The 15,053-nt window shown below is 47.0% G+C and overlaps 1 pseudogene; it reads right to left on the reverse strand.

Annotated features, from left to right (window-relative positions):
* The window catches only part of LOC101693701, a 106,441-nt pseudogene extending 98,427 nt beyond the window's left edge, over positions 1 to 8,014 (reverse strand).
* Positions 8,015 to 15,053: the final 7,039 nt, after the last annotated feature.

The raw sequence follows: 15,053 nt of genomic DNA on the forward strand, positions 1-15,053 counted from the left end.
AAACAAGGACACTGGGAGATTAGCATTCAGCCAGTCTTTTGGACTCCAAACCACAAACACCTGCATTTTCACATCCAAAGACCCTACGGACCGTCGGCCCAGAAACCAAGAGAGTCCAAACTGAGCTTCCTGGAACTCCCACACCCAGATAAATAAAAGACCTTCCCCCAATGCTTCCAACGACAATGGCCACCTCCCACCTTACCTAGCACCTTTTTACCCCATCATTCTGCTTCATCTTCCCAGTAGCTTCTGGAGGGAGGTAAGACCATCCCCATTTTATGCTAGAGAAAATGAAGGTTTTAAGAGGCTACATGTCTTGCCCAAGAACACACAGCTAGGATCCAGGCATAGATATGCTCAAAGCCAAGCCCTGTGACTTTGCAAGTTTTATCTCCTTCCTTTTCATCCTACCGCTATGGATGGGCTTGCTCTGACCCCACGCCAGGCAGGGTTCCTTGAGGATGGCATTCTTGGCCTCCGGGGCCCCCTGCTTCTTTTTTGTGGGTACTGTCCTGCACCTTCTAAGATGTTTAACAGCATCCCTGGCTTCAACTGACCAGATGCCAGTAGCATCCCCTGGACCAGCTGTGACACCAAAAATGTCTCCTGACATCGCTAGGTGTCCCCAGGACGACAATATCCCCTCCAGTGGAGAACTGCTGCTTACGTCTTCCCATTCTGTGGCACTCTCTACATGCTGTAGAATGCTGTCTACCTGAAGCCAGGAGCTGTCTTCCATGTGTGGCCAGAGATCCCCCACTACGTGAGGAGAAGTCAAGAAACATAGCAAGGTTGGACACCTCGGGAAGACCACTAGCTGTGATAATGCAAAATGAAAAGGGCATTTCTGGAGACAGGAATGGCAGCAGATCCTTGGATCAGGCAGCAGATCCAAGCCTCCATCTATCCAGCTGTCCACTAGTCCCTCCCTCTTCCATCCTCTCTATGTCCCTCCACTCATTCTGCCAGTATCCCCTGATAGAGGGCCCACGGAGGCATCATGTGGGAGGAAAAGTCACCACGATGCCTTGCACAGCACTGTGTGGTGGTTGCCGGAGTCCCAGCCCGGCCACCATAGTACAGGTCTTCAACGGACCTCTGAGCTTTAGTTTCCTGAAACTAAAGATAATAATATAATAATACAGTCCTTGCAGGACCTCCATGAGGACATAATGAGCTCCTGTACGTGGAAAGTGTTTTGTATGCTATACAAATGTTAACTATTAGAATAGGGGAATGTTGGACAAGTGCAAAAATAACTATAATATCAGGCAGTAAGTGTTAAAAGATACAATCAAATATGAGCAAAGGAGTTGAACAAGGAATTCCCAGAAAAAGTGCAAATGGCCAATAAATAGAAAAAGATGTTCAAATTCACCAGTATTTAGGAAAATGCAAGTTAAAACGATAAAGCGCCATTTGTCACACAGATAGGCAGAAACGTAAAATCCTTATGTTTAACATCTAAAACGTGGTGGCAGGGTAAGGGCGCAGGCAGCCCCTTACTTCACGGTTGAGCCAAACCACCACCTCCTTTCTGGTAGAAACTACAAGAATTACACATGACATATCTTTTGACCCAGAAGCCACATGTTTGTGACCCTTTCCCGCAGAAACATAAGCACCAGTGTAAACAAAGATAGGTATAGGATGAATGAAGCCATAGAATGAATTTATATTTATTCAGATAGAAGTGAACTGGCCTGATGGAATGTCCACAATATGTTGTTGGGGTTGGTTTTTTTTTTCCCCCCCTAAGGTGATCGTGTATTTATCTATGGGATGATCCCATTCAAAAGTTAGAAGAAAAACCCTTTCCGTATATGAGTATATGAATGAATATGTTAGTGTGGGCACATCTGGAAGGCCCTGGAAGTTGCAGGCAAAACAAAGCATCAGTTACCCAAAGGAATACAAGGGTTAGGGAGACACAGGGGAGGAGAACAGGAAAAATACTAACTTTTTCCCTTCTATGTTTCTGTCTTGTTTGGCTTGTTAGAGTGAGCATTTCCCTTTTGTAATGTGAAAGAAAGCTCCCAGGGTTCTAATGAAGGGAGAGAGAAGGGATATGAGAGCCCAGAACGGGGGAGCTCTTCCGCCATGGGGAAGGCGGTTGGGGGAGGCGGGGGGCTGGACTTGAAAGGATGAGTCTGCTGAGCATCTTCCAGAATGGGGGAAGTAGAGAATCAGGACTGAGTTGAGGAAGGAGAATGGTTCCAAACGTTAGGCCATGGATGAGCTCGCACGAGTGCTCGGGAACCGGGTGAACCATCGGTCCGGCTGGGCTGGGCTTAGTCACAGACAGCAACCCCGAATGGCTGGCCAGCAACCAGCCGTGGGGGCTGCAGAGTCAAGGACAAGGCAAAGCTATGGTCATCCTGAGCTCCATCGAGCCTACACAGTGAATGACCAGCTGATTTCTCCACCCAGCAGCCCCTCCGAGGAAGCTTTTCCTGCATCCCCCACTGGTGCTGAAGGAGAGGAGAAAAGAATTGCAAAGCCAGTTGGAAAACCTTCCTACTTTGTCTTTACTATTAAAGAAATGCAAAGGTGATGAATTAGGCAAATTGGTTGATGTCAAGTTGTATCCATCAGAATGATTCAGAGCCGGGAATGAGTAATAGTAATGGAGAATAGCTGTTACTAAGAGTAACCAAATTAGCATTATCGAAAAAGACAAAGGAGAAGCAGGCGGCCAGCAGGCCCCCCATCTCTGAGCCTGCCCCTGCATCTGCATATCCCAGCTCCTGCACAGAGGCCCACCCTGACCTGGGAGGCTGCTCCCCGCCTGCAGGGCTCCCTGTGGGGATGGGGCTTCAGCAAGATCAAAGGATGTTCACATCTATTTTCTGATTTGATCGAACTCTAAGCAGGCCAGGGACACTAACTCCATGTCTTAGGAGGGACATGGAAGCTCAGCAAACTGGGAAGGTCTGCCCCATGCCATGGTCATGTGGCTGGAGGTGCCAAAAAATCTAGCTTTTAAACTCAGGACTCAGGAATCTGAATTTAGGACCCAAGTCCCTGTATTTGTTATGGGAACTCCATTAAAAAAATTCTCTACTTTTCTGTAGAGGCATTAGCAGTGACACATAGGAAGTAGATGGTGAGTGGGAAGGTGGAAGAGGATGATGAGAAAGGCCTCTAGGTCCTGCCCATGGTCAGAAGGGCTCTGCCCAGGTACTTGCTTAGCAGTTTTGACCTCTCTGGTCTTTTGACCTTGAGGAGTCCTGCTCTGTTCTATGTGATCCCAGCACAACCAGTTACAGTTGACTGGCCCAGGGATAGCCACCAAAGATGACCAAAGCCAGATTCCTTTCGTATCAGAACTTAAACAGGGAACAAGGAGGGTGCCCGTTGTTAGCCCAGCCATGGTGGGTAGCTAGATTTATTCCTTTCCTAGGGCAGCTGCAGCAAAGGACTGCAAACTGGGTGGCTTAAAACAATGAAAACGTGGGATGCCTGCGTGGCTTGGTCGGTTAAGTGCCTGCTTTAAGCTCAAGTCATGATCCCAGGGTCCTGGGTTCGAGTCCTGCATCAGATGCCCTGCTTATCGCAGAGCCTGCTTCTCCCTCTGCCTGCCCCACCCCCTGCCTGTGCTCTCTCTCTCTGACAACTAAATAAATAAATCTTTAAAAAACAAAACGCTAAAAACTCCTTTTCTTGGGGTGTCTGGGTGGCTTAGTCGGTAAGCATCTGCCTTCGGCTCCAGTCATGATCCCAGAGTCCTGGGATGGAGCCCAACATTGAGCTCCCTGCTTGGCAGAGAGCCTGCTTCTCTCTCTCCCACTCTCCCTGCTTGCGTTCTCTCTCTTGCTGTGTCTCTCTCTCTGTCAAATAAATAAATAAAATCTTTAAAAAACAACAGCAAAAGAAGAAACTTTCCTCTATCAGGTCTGGAGGCTCGAAGTTGAAAATCAAGATGTCAGCAGAGCCAGGCTCCCTTAGAAGGCTGGAGAGACGTATCCCTCCGTGTCTCCGAGCGGCTGGTGGTTGCTGGCAAGCCTTAGCATTCTTTGGCTTCGGACTACATTACTCCAATTTCTGCCGCTGTCCTCACATGTTCATCTTCCCTCCAAGGGTTCTGTGTGTGTCTCTGACTTTTTTTTACAAGGACACCCATGACTGAACGGAGGGCCCGCCCCAATCCAGCGTGACTCATTGTCCTTGAGCATATCAGCAAAGACTCTACTTACAAGGAGGGCACATTCGCGGGTATCGGGGCTTAGGACTACAACCTATCTATAGGGAGGCAGGGCACAGCGTATCCCACAACATTCATCGCACAACACTGGGCCACGATAATAAGATCGACCAGGCCCAGGGACAGATGTCTCCACGGCCCCCAGAGACCCCTTCACCTTACAATTCCCTCCCACTCCAGCCCCAGGGAGGCTGACGGTCGCCATATGGGTTCCTGTGAGAACCTACTTTTGAGTTCAAATATTCCACTGCCAGTCTCTTCCACAACTTCTCCCTGTTTTTGTGTGATGACGTGATAAAAGTTATTCCTTACCACCAAAATGCACCATAAATAAAACTGACTTTCATGTTTATTTTGCTCCCACAAAGGGGCTCAATTTTGTCATTTAAAACTCTAAAAGAAATAAGATGCTTCAGAGACTCCTTTCATTGGAAAATGGAACATTGCTCCAATGGGCAGGCCCAGCCTAGTCATGGTGATAAGTTTTTTTGTTTCCTGGGTTTGTTTTGTTTTGTTTTTGTTTTGGGGGTCTTTTTTGTTTTTGGTTTTTATTTGTTGTTTTTTTTTTTTTTTTTTGCTGAAACAGCCACATCTTGTCCCTGGGATAAACTGAGTATACCCAAGATACCCTGAGGAGACCTGAATTAGAAACACTGATGCATCCTTAAGAGGACTTAGGTTAGACCCTAAAGAAATCAGACCAGGAAACACGGCATTCTTTTAGCAAGCCATGGGAAAAAAAAAAGCTGCCTCCAGTGGGGCTGGCCTGCCTGAGTCATCGCTGTGTGGGAAGGCCTGGGGTCAGCTGTCCCAACCGGCTGGGGTTTTGAATTTCTCTGCAAAGACACACTTCATGCAAGTCACACAGCCCCCAAAGGGACCGCTGGGGTCAGAATGGCAGCTCTGTTCCTTCTCCCTTCTCCCTCCTCCCTAGTCGTCCTCTCAGGCAGAGACCTCTCAGGCACCCCTCTGTTCTCCCAAGGGGCAGAGACCCTGGGGGATGGTGCTAGTGTAAATGGGCTGACCGAGTGTGACAAGATGGAGGGACAGGAGGCCCTTGCTCTCTGCAATGATCAGCCCTTATGAATGTGCAAATTATATCAGTCCCAGAGCGTGGCATGGTCTACTGAAAAGACCCAGGGGTGTGTGTGTGTGTGTGTGTGTGTGTGTGGTGTGGAGACAAAAGGCTGTCAAGAATTACACAGCTTGGAGGCCCACAAAACCCTCTCTATGAGGTCCTTCCCCAACGTCATGAGGCTCTCCCAGCCCCGCGAGCACCCCAAGGTACCCAGCCCCCACCCCACTTCCTGGAAAAATCCCGAATCCAGCAGGAGCGGCCACCCCCCACGCACTCGCCTTATATGAGCTCTGTGCTTTGGTGGACAAGACAGGTGCCAATGACAGCACTTACCCCTTTACAGCATACAACAGCAAAGTACAGACAACAGCCTGGGTAAGGAGGAAATCAGAGACGCGAATGGAGGACTGTCACACCTCCTGTGTGTTTTTAAGGCACTGGCCATCCTCACTTGTCCCTCAGCCTGTCTGCCTCTACTCAAAGAGGACTAATCCTGAGCTCAGGCAGAAGGAACTTCAGAAGCTCTAGTCAATGCTTGGGACTCAGCACTAGTGTGGTTGTGTGAGTCAGACCTTGACTTTATTTCCCTGTTTTTAGCCACTTCCGTAGTCCACCATAGTCCAGTCTTAGAACTGTGATCTAACTTGTTTTTCTCTCTCTCCCAGAGAGTGTGGTCCTGGCGAAATTCAGATCAGAAGCCACCTGACAACAAACCTTCCTTCTACCCGCAGAGGGGGTCTGGAGGGATGAGGAGGAGGGGCCGTGGCCAGCCCTTCCCCCTCCGCCAGTCCCGCTACGGTGAGCCGGTATACATCCTGCTATAGGAGACAAACAGACTACGTGATATGTGGCCAGGACAAAGGTGACTTGTCCCTCCTGCTCATTTCGGACCCTTCCTCTCAGAGGAATCCAGCACTGAACACTCAACAGCTGGTTGTCAGAATGTTCCCCAGGATGGGAATAAACAGAAAACCCTGTGCTGTTAGTCCAAGGCTTCTGGACCTAGAAGGGCCAGGAAAATCATTCAGTCCGAGCTGCCTTTTTATAGATGGGAAAACCAAGCCCCGCCTGCAATTCTGGCCTGCGGGGAGGTAAGATCAGAGGCAGAAACATTCCTCAGCTGCACGTGCTGAGAGCTACTCTAGACCAAGCGTTAGACATACAGCCTAGGCTCTTAGGGAGGACCATGTCTAGACCTTGTCTAGGGAGGGCAGACCAAAGCAAAAATACCATCCGGCTGAGGATGCCTGGGCTGGTGGGGCAGCACGTGGTGGGCTATGGGAGCGAGAACAGGCCTCTACTCTCTGGAGAACCCAAGGAGATTGATAGGGCCAAGGATCGCGGTTAGCACTAGGGCCAAGGATCGCAGTTGGCACCGTCAACACCATGTTTGTCCAGCTTGAGGGATGAATACGGTCATTTCACCATTTCACTTCTGACACTAAACCAAACCAAACCTGATAACAGATTGAATCAGAGAATTCCTTATGAAAACTGCATAGTGAACAGTCTGAAATTGATGACATATAAATAGGAAAAGGCTTTATTTTTCTCCAGCCACTGCTTTCAAACATGCTCTTTTGGGTTCTTATCCCCTATCTTGTGATACTGACTCGGGCAGAACTCAGAGCTATCCTCTCCCTGACAGACATGAGAACATTTTCTCTTTGGTAATTGAGACTTATTTGCAGGTATTGAAAAATCCCAAACTATTCAAATCAAAACCACCTAAATTGAAACTTCAATCTTACCTATGACTCAAAGTTTCTACCCCTCATCATGCTCAAGTTCACTCCTGGGTCTGAGAAAGAATACTGACCATGGAGAAGGGGGTGTGGTCTGCTGGTCATGGAAGGGGTGTGGTCTAGTCTTCCACTTCTTCCTCTTTCTTTTCTCCTGATACTCTTGGCAATTCTAGAATCAGGGCAGAAGATGGGGATTAGAAAGAAAGAGCCAAAGTCTTTTTTTTTTTAATGGTTTTAAAAATTTATTTATTTATTTATTTATTTATTTATTCATCAGAATGGGGGGGAGAGAGCGAGCACACAAGCCAGGGGGAGTGGCAGGCAGAAAGAGAAGCAGGCTCCCAGATGAGCAAGGAGTTTGATGCGGGACTTGATTGCAGGACTCTGGGATCATGACTGGAACCGAAGGCAAACGCTTGACTGAGCCACCCAGGCATCCTGGAAAGAGCAGAAGTGTTATCCTTAACTTAACTGGTGCTATCTTCTCTCTCAGTGAAGGCCGTTGACACTGATGCCCTTGATGTGATAGGCCTTCAAGTACTGGCTCTCTCATTGGGAGGTTCCTTCTGGGATCTCTATCCTGAATAGTCTCCTGACATGAGTAAGGTGCCCCCTGGCTGACCTCTTATAATCCCCCTTCCGCCCCAGGACCTCTACTGATGGAGTCCCCTTGCCTAGCCCATAGAGTGTCTCCATCACCTAAGAAGACCTAAGCCCCCTATCCGCCCTAGCATTCACTTCCCTTGTGAGATATTTGCATGTCCTCGCCATGCTACCACAAAATGTGCAGGCTGACCGTCCTTTGACCTACCTTTGGCCTCACACATGACTCCAACGACCACTTTCAGAATCTTCCAGGCAGCAGTTTTTGCATTCGTGTACATTCCAGGGGATGCGTGCCAAGCCCTCCAAGAGCTCTCCCACCGCGCTCCTCTCCCGGGCATCACCGGGTAGGCTTGGAAGTTTCTGCAGCTTGGCAGTCATCCGGCTGGAGAGTGAAATGCCTGTTTGCACTTTTGCTGGCACCTCAGGCTCTGAGTAATTCTCTTGGAATTACTGTCACTTGGCTTTGGGTAAGGGGAACACTTGCGCTTCTCATCTTTACCGAGGGGCAGGGAAGGGAATGGCGCGGCTCTTCTCACAAAGCCAGCCGCTCGATATTCCTCCAAATTCCTTCCTTCAAGGAGCTCCAGTTCTTCCATCTACATGGCTGGAGATGGACAATAGGGAAAAGACTGGGGACCAGCTCAGCCCTCTTTCAGGAAACTGCGGGCAGGGCACGTGGCAGCTGCGGTTCCCATCTTCAGTGCTTTGGTCAGCATTTCGAGACAGCTGGAAGGTAATTTCCACACCCTAGGTCAGTTACGTTATTGCTTTCATTGATGAGAGTCATCGGTTTAATCCCTAGACTTGAGAATTCATTCATCCCATTTCCCTCATGTCACAGACGACTGCCTGAGGTCCAGAAAGAGGAAGAAGTTGACCAAACATGGGTCAGGACAGATCTAGGACTACCCCGAGACCCTGACCTGAGACCTGTGTTCTACCAGCTTCTATTCCCTGCTCATTGCCACTAGACCAGTGAGTCACCTCTCTGTGGAAGGGGTGTCCAGAATGATCTTCGGTTTACTCAAAGTCAAGACTTCTGGAAAAGCCCAAGGCCTGGAGCTATGGAGCCGACTGTGGGGAGACTGGGGGGCAGGGAGTGGATCTCTGGCTCCAGGAAAGGGAGCAAAAAGCTAATGCCAGGCAGGTCAAGAGCCCTGAAGGAAAAATGTGACAGTAATTAAGGAGGAAGCTGGCCTTCTCGTCCTGGGTCATGACCACTCCCTACAGTCTCTGTCGAGGTCACTTGAAGCGGAAGATTGTATCCGGCCAGAGACTGGAGGCACAAACCCAGTAAAGTGTTCAGGACAGCTTTATTTAATTCCCCGTCCATATGGAAATGCCCTCCACTGAATGGTTTGGAAGCCACAATTGCATTAGCCGTCTGGAGCTCCCATAAGCTCAATCAAGCCATAATCAAGGATCTTCTGTGATTGTCCATTATCTGCCTCTCAGCCAGAGAGGCACGTTCTTGGGGGAAAGTGATCAGAGAGCTGCGTTCCTAGTACTAATTACATGCTAGCCTGCATCTGTGTCCCTCCCGTGGCTGTCAGGAGTCATTGTGGATGGCCCGGGGACATCACACCCGCTTCTGTGCAGGTGACCCTGAGCAGGATCGGAGCCCAGAATAGAGTCTACACAGCAGCTCAGTCTGAATATGGTTTACCAGGCAGACAAGGTCTCACTGGTTTAAATGTGGCTGTATGTTCTACATTTGAAAGCACTCCCGGTGCTCAGGAAGGGGCTACTGCTGGGTCAGCAGATAATTCACAGCAGGAGCCCAGAGAACATCTGGAGACAGAGCAAAAACAACCAGATGGGCACCTCGTGGGAAAGTCAAGGGTGGAGAGGAGGCAGAAACACCAGCCGCCCTGGGCAAACAAAAGGCCATCCTTTGGGGATAGGGACAGGGGCGAATGGAGACTAAGCCCCCACGCCATCTGACTTCAGCTGACTTCTAGCAACATTCTCACACTTGCTGCATCATCCAAATGGGCTCCTTTGGTCCTGCACTTTCCCACCTCTCTGCCTGGTTGCTCTCTTGGCCTCTACTCAGCAATCCTTTAATTGGATTCACTTGAAGGTCTAGCTTCTAAAGCCAGGCTGCTATAAAGCCTTCCATGTTCACCCAAGCTCGTGTGGTCTTTCCCTCTGCTTCACTTTTTTGTTTTTTTTTGTTTTTTGTTTTTGTTTTTTTTAAGACACAAAGTGTTACAGACACGGCTGATGTCCTCTTAGCATAGCTATTAGGAGAACATAAAGCTAATAAGTGACCCTGGAGCTACATTCTCTGGGTTTAAATCCCAGTTCTGCCGCTAACTAGCCAGGTGTTCATGACCAAGTTGCTTAACCCTTCTGTGCCTCAGTTTCCAAATCTGTAACATGGATGTGGAATGTGGTCATGAAAATTTAGCAAGTTAACAGATGTAAGGGTCTTAGGAAATGCTTGACGGCCACAGTCAATATTCAATAAACACCAGCTGTTCCCTGTCTTCCATCCCTAGACCTATTTCTCAATGCTCCTTTCCCGCCCCTAATGTAGTCAACCGTATCATGGATTGAGTAGACACGCTCTTAGTCCCTGCTTGATACTTCTACTTCTGTATGTATATATCCATGAAAATATATAGTGTTTTTTGTGTGTGTGTGCTCTTTTAATTCATATAATAGCATATTGGTTAGTATCCTGTGAGTCGCACATAGAGAAAGCCCGGCTCTAACTGAGGATTTCCTAGCTCCTGTAACTGAAATGTTTAGCTGCAAGAAGGATTTCAAGGTTGATTTGATTTAGCAATTCAACAGTGTCATCAAGGACCCAATCTCTTTTGTCTCCTGGCTCTTCTTGCTCTAGCTTCAGGTTCATCCCAGGGCCGACTCCTCCTCCTCCTCCTCCTCCTCACAATGAGATGACTGCCATCCACTCTGGGATGGTCTGCCTCCTTGTCGGCATCCAGGGAGAGAGGGGGTCCGTCAGGAAGTGCTTTCAGATGAGGAAGCTTCTTCCCCAGGAGCCCCAACAAACTTCTGCTCATTTCTCATGGCCGAAAATGGTCCATGCCGCTGGCCCTGCACAAGATGTTATAGCCACGGGGTGGGATTATATCCATCAGCCTTGGCCCAGGACATATCCTGCACTGTAAGAGGAGGATAGAGTCAGTCTCTTTCAAAGCACACAGGCTGCACAGTTGCCGTGGATATCTATACAAAATTATATCCAGAGAAGGGAAAGGTGCAGGGGTGGCAACAAGGCCCTCTACAAATGGTATCTGATACTTGCTAGCCAAGTGTATGTGGTACCGCATCTTGCTTTTCTCACTCAGGGTTTTGTTTTTGAGATGCACCCATTTGATACAAAGAGATCTAGTTCATTCTTTAATGCTATCATATGAGTAAGCCACCAGTACTTGGCCATTTTCCCATTGATGGATATTTTAGTGGTTGCCTCTGCAAACACGAGCATGCGTTTTCTTATGGACCATCCCAATCATCTCTGTGTCTGCCTCTGGCTCCTTCTCTGGTGGTGGAGCCCACGGGAGTGCTCAACCAGCATTTATGAAATGGATGAACACATGAATGTATGCATGAATGAGTGAATACTTACTTCTCGTTTCCCCAACTGTCAGCTATTGAAATAGTCATTACAGGTTGTGGTCATGGAACCCTGCAATGCTAGAGTTCAAACGGGAGCTTTAATTTCCAGAGGAGAAACAAAAGTTCAGAGAGGGGAAATGGCTGGCCTGAAGATACCCTGCACGGTCTGGGTCAGAACTGGGACTCGAACCCTAGGCCACTGACTCCGGCCAGGCTCTTCACTCCAGTCTATCCCCTTCTCCCTCCCCAGGCCACTCAGTTGCCCCTTTATCCAGCTTCTTCTACTCTTTATGATCTGTTCCACAATATCACCTGTGAATTAAGTGTAGCTGTGTGTGTGTGTTTCTCTCCCTGACAAGTATGGAAGCTCTCACAGGCAAGGCTCAGTCTGATAGATCTGTATCAGCCAAAAACAAGCTGAGTCTAAATATACCCCAGGCTTTCCTCAACAAAACCCCTCCTGAAGGACAATGGCACAGAGTCACAGAACCTCTAGCAAGAGGAGCCACCAAAGATGTTCTAGTCCAATTCCCTGTTAAGGATTACAGCACATGCCTTCTAGCTCCTTCTTGGCCACTCCAGCAATAAGGCACTTATAACCTCCCCCAGTGACCACTGTGTTTTTAGATAGATCTGTTCAAAACTTCACCTGCCTCTAACAGCTACCTAGGACTGTCACCCAGCCTTTTGGAGCCATTGGGAATAAAGCCAAATCCATTTCCTCTGTGTAAGTCTTTCAGATACTGGAGGGAGCCCGAACCTGCTCTTCCTCAGGGGAAGAAAATCCCCAGTTCCAAAATCCAGCCCACATAGAATGGGTTCTACACACACACACACACACACACACCCACTTTGGTTTGATGGTGTTCTTGATAGATGGGTGTCCAGGCACCAGGACAGGACCCCCTCCCAGTGACCTGAATAACTTGTACTCATCCTTGTGTATCCCCAGCCATCACATCCGCTGGGGAATCTTTTTTGAATTCCCAAGTCTGGGTTAGGTGCTCTTATAGGTACCCTCCCAGGATCCTGCAATGAATCATTCCTATCCTAGTAATCATCACCCCACATTCCACAGTCTGTGTTCTTGTGTATGCCCCTCATGATTGGGATCTCCATGATGGTGAGAATAAAGTCTATTGTGTCTACCACTTCATCCCCAGAACCCAGCACATTGCTTGGCAACCTGAATTCACTCAATGCATATTTATTAAATAAATTAATGAGAGAGATCATTTTAAAATGGAAGACAGAGTGAAAGAAAAAAATAAACAAAGAAATCATTTGCAAAGGGGAGTAGGAAAAAAAATTAAAAAGGAAAAGAAAAAAATATGATTTGATTTGTGAAAAAGCAAGGAATCATCCCTTCCCTGCCTCCAACCTCAGTCTGCCTAGCCATGAAGTCTGAAATTCGTTTGGCTTGAAGGCATTCCACAGTCTCTCATACTGTCAGCTGCTCCTGAACTTACAGACAACTCACTCCCGGAGGCCTTTCCCTGGAACAGCTGGTCTTTTCACTTGCTGCTGGGAAAGCCAGAGCAAGAGTAAGACAAAGAGTGGTGGGAGGTGTGTTGATATGCTAGGTGTATAGGAAGCCATAAGATAACAGGGAGCATTGACCCAGAGCACTGATTTTACTTGAAAATTTGGATGGAGAGGAGGGGGAACAATATGAAACAATTTTAATATTAAAATAAAATTTTATATATAGAGAGTAGAATACAAAATCGGTATTCCTTTTAAAGTTAAAACATAAAACCTCAAGGAAATTTCATGTACAAGATGAAACCCCAATTCATTCATTCATTCATTCATTCATTCAATTTTCTGTAAAATTCCTCTATGCCAGACACTGGAGATTTAGCAGTGAGCAAAGCAAATAAAAGTCATTGCTTCATGGAGCTTACATTTTAGCGATGGGAGATAGACAACAAAAAAATTCAAAAAATATATGGTATGTTAGATGCTAAGAGGTATGAAGAAAAATAAACCATGGAAGGAAAGGGAATGGGAACATTGGCAGAAATGTGTGAATGAGTGTGCATGGGAGATGACATTTGGGGAATACACAAGGAAGGGAGGAAAGCACCGGAGGTGTATAAGGGAGGAGCAAGGCTGGGGAGGAGTGAAGAGGAGGTCAGCTTAAACCTGGTAAGTTTCAGGGAATGGGGAAAGTCCAGGTGGGATCCAGAAAATGTGGGAAAATATGGAGGTCAGGAAACAAGTAAAGGTTGAGTTTGAGATAGAAATTTGGGGGTGCCTGAGTGGCTCAATGGGTTAAGCCTCTGCCTTTGACTCAGGTCATGATCTCAGGGTCCTGGGATCAAGTTCTCCGCTTAGCGGGGAGCCTGCCTCCCTCTTTCTCTCTGCCTGTTTCTCCGTCTATTTGTGATCTCTCTCTCCTTGTCAAATAAATAAATAAAATCTTTTTTTTTTTTTTTAAGAAATTTGAAGTTGTCAGCAGAGAGGATACAGCTAAACCACAAGAGTAAGTGAGCTTTTTAAAATAATCGATCTCTATTGGGTGCTTGGGTGGCTCAGTCAGTGAAGCATTGCTCTTTGGCTTAGGTCATGATCCCAGGGCCCTGGGATCAAGTCCTGTGTTGGACTCTGTGCTCAGTGGGGAGTTGGCTTGAGGATTATCTCTCTCCCTCTGCTCTGCCCTCCTTCTCACATTTTCTCTCTCAAATTGATAAATAAATCTATATAATAAATATATAAACTACCTACCTATCCACTGGGTCTGGCACATGCCTATGTTTTTTTGGTCTAATAACTGGCTGGAGTATTAGGTTTAAGAGCTTAGGTTCTGGCATCAGACTACCTGGATCCAAGATCCTGCTCAGCCTTTACTAACGAGATGAATTTGAGCACGTTAACTTCACTCCTCTGTGCCTCCATTCACCTATCTATAATAATTATACATGTTATATAGAGTTGTTGTAAGGATTTGATTAGTAAATTCATTTTAGGTAATTAGAAAAGTATCTGGCTCTGCAAATGTTAGTGTTGCTATCATGGTTATGATTGTGATTGTGATTATTGGGTGTTTACCTGGGAGCAAATGTTTTCCAGGTTGCCCAGTCCCTGCAGAACCATTTGGTTTATTTAAATTGCCTGCCAGGTCCTTGTGACAGCTGATGTGGAAAGAGGAAAAGGACAGAGATTGAGGGTTGATTTTAATTGGTGGGGGCCAAAACAAGAACCTATTCTCAACCTTGAGACTTCATCCATTTAGGAATGTGTTGGTATATGGTGTGAGGCAGGGAACCAACTTAATGTGTTTCCCAAAGGGCATGGCAGTCATCACAACATCACACACGGAATCATCCATATTTCTTCACTGTTTTTAAATGTCACTTTTATAATACCTGCATATTTTTTATATACTTAAGCTCATAACTGGATTGTCTGCTCATTTCTATTGATCTGTTTATGGACTCCTGCAACAGTAGTACAACTCCATGAGGAAAGGATGTTATTTGATACCATCACTGTATTCACAGAGTAGGTATTCAAATATTCATTGAGATAAATACATTATTATTAATACACTATTATACTTCTAGAATTTTAAAATACATTTGCTTGGGAAAGTCCCACCTTTTTAATTCTACTTTTACAAAACACTCTGGGCTAGATTTGTGCTTTTATTCCCCTGAAAGGAACCAAGAGTGAGGAAGGGGAATCAGCAGAAGATGAGGCCAGAGAGGTAGCAGGGGAAAAGTTATAAAGGGTCTTGTACCCAAGTCAAGAAGGTTAGATTCCACTCTCTAAGGCATCAAACAGTTGTAGGCAGAATAGAAATGGTCAGATAGATGAGTTC

This window comes from Mustela putorius, unplaced genomic scaffold (genome assembly GCF_011764305.1).
Source record: "Mustela putorius furo isolate JIRA1106 unplaced genomic scaffold, ASM1176430v1.1 tig00003853_pilon_pilon_pilon, whole genome shotgun sequence".
Taxonomy (NCBI): Eukaryota; Metazoa; Chordata; class Mammalia; order Carnivora; family Mustelidae; genus Mustela; species Mustela putorius.